This window comes from Rhinolophus ferrumequinum, chromosome 19, assembly GCF_004115265.2.
Source record: "Rhinolophus ferrumequinum isolate MPI-CBG mRhiFer1 chromosome 19, mRhiFer1_v1.p, whole genome shotgun sequence".
Taxonomy (NCBI): domain Eukaryota; kingdom Metazoa; phylum Chordata; class Mammalia; order Chiroptera; family Rhinolophidae; genus Rhinolophus; species Rhinolophus ferrumequinum.
The window spans coordinates 48,313,146-48,315,701 of NC_046302.1; positions in this window are offsets into that span (position 1 = coordinate 48,313,146).

The following is a 2,556-nucleotide window of genomic DNA, read 5'->3' on the forward strand; positions in this document are numbered from 1 at the left end:
ACTTTTGCTTTATGAGGATTGTTGATGAAACAGACTAAGTTAAAGCAGAAATTTTACTTTTTGTCTTTAAACTATTTTTCTTTAAGTGATTTTTCTACAAGTTTGGTTTTAATTGAATTGTTCAGCAAGAAAAGAAAAACTTATTTAGCTGATGCATGACATTCATCACTAAACATTTATTTTTGTAATAAAATAATCGAGTTAGGTTCAATTTACTAATTTTGTTTATTTTATTTATCAAAAGCGCTGTGTTAATTAGTAAATCTGATGTTTGAATCATAATCTCAAAACCATTGAAATATTGGATGACTTATATTTTACATTTCAATCGTGTTTTCTTTTAAAACTTGTGTTTTTTTTTTTCTGTTTGTTTGTTTTTTGTTTTTGGTCTACCACTTGGGAGGCTCTTACAGATTTCTCCTTTAGTAAACATTTCTTACATTTATTAAGATTTACTTTAAAATGGCTTTTCGTTGATTGCTTTTATGCATGCTAGGACAGTGACTTAATTATCTCTACAAGGTTGTGTAAGCATGCATCAGTTCAGTGGGTGACTTCAGCAACTATTTTTAAATGAAGATCATGGAGATTCATAGTTGTAGGGCATTAGTTAGAACGACTCAAGAAATTTAGGAAAACACTTTATGTAGAGTTTTAACTCACCATAATTTTCTTGTCAGAATAAGAATAGATAGCTGTAAGTAATAGCTACAATAAATACTATCTTTACTACATATTTGTCCATTCATTAATTTTTACCCATATGATGTGCTCACTACAATACTAAATAATAAGACTTATGTAAAATAATACTACTGCCCTCAAAGTGCTTACAGGCTTGAAAATGACATAAGAAATGTCTGCCAAAAATTTAAGTATGAAATAGAAAGTGATGAGTTCCATTAGAGAGGTTCACAGGCATTATGTATCTGTCAGGAAATGCTAGGTTATGATGCTGAGATAACAAAGAGCCCCCATGTCTTAAATGCCTATAATGACATGCTTATTTTTCATGCACATCGATGTGCTCATTATGGGTCCACTGGTTGCTCTGCTCCAGGTCTCCTCAGTCTTCAACACAGCGTGAGGGAGGTTCCACCATCTGGAATGTTACTGGTGTGTGGCAAGATAAATGGTTAGAGTGGGAAAACATGAAAATCAAGCACTGGCTTTTATAGTCTTCTGTCCACATTTTGTTGGGCCAAAACAAGTTATAAGACCAGCCTGATTTCAAGGAGTTGAGCAAATGCAATTGTACCATGTGCCTGTAAGCAGGAGAACCAGAATTTTTAAAATTATCTTAATGACCACAATCAAGAAAGGATAATTGTATCATAATAGGAAGAACAGGGAGGGCTTCATGGAAGACATGACATTTGAGGATCATTATTGAGTAGAATTTTAGCATCTGAGATTGAGGTAGCTTGTGAAAGATCACACATCTTGGGAAACTAACAAAAATTTGAAAACAATGTTACTTGAACACAGCTCTTTCTGTGTTCTTTGACCTATTTCTGCATAGCATTACAATAAAAAGAATCATTAGTCCTACCTCAAAAAAATACTGAAGCCTTTGTGTAGCGCAAGACTAGGAGATTCCTTTCAAAATATATGTAAAAAAACCTTAAAATTCTTTCTTATTCTTTCTCTCTCTCAGTAGCTCAAAAAGAATGGAAACTGCTGTCAGAATGTCCCATGTCCCCCTCACAAAACTCACCCCAACTTTCCCCAGACTGATTCCACATTGGGTCAAACTGACTCCTCACTGGTAGATCATTCCACACTTTCACTTTCAGAGTTCCATGCTCTTTTCATTGCTTTAAATATCATCGTCCCTGTTAAACATTCCCAGACCTGTTCCCACATATCATCAGACCTGGAGCATCTAGTGCCCATAGCAACCTCCATACAGATGATGACCTATCAACTTAAAGGAAGATCATTAAAAACAAACAGACAAGCCAACAACAACAAAAAGGCAAAAACAAAAAAACCCAACACTCCACAGGCTAGTTGGATTAAGGAGGTTCTGGAGAACCTGACTGATACACTGTCTTAGTAAGAGTTCCTGTGACAGTGTTCTTTTGGGAGTTGACATTTTCAAGCCAACACCACTTTATAATGAGATGGGCTCTCTTTGATCTTCAGACTGTCCCCTAAATAGTGGAAACTTGAATGACTTAAATATAAAGCTGACTGTTGCAACTTGATTATAATGCAGCGGTTTGAGTCTAGGTGTCAAGGCTAGATGTGAAAATTAAAAGTAGCCCTGTTATTGTTTTAAAAGACTTTTGGGTTACTTATGCCTGAGCCGTTTATGCAAATGTGTGTATTAATAGCACTTGCCATATAAAAATTTTATTTTTTATTAACATTTACTCTTTATTGATACAATTTACATTACTAAGGAGCTAGATACTAAAGGGAGGGCCGTAACTGTTACATTATTTTATCACAGTAGCAACATTTTAAAAAAGGAAAAGCAATGAAGTTAACTACATCTCCAAAATACTTTCGCAGCAACACCTAGATTAGTGTTTGATTGACTCAATGGCC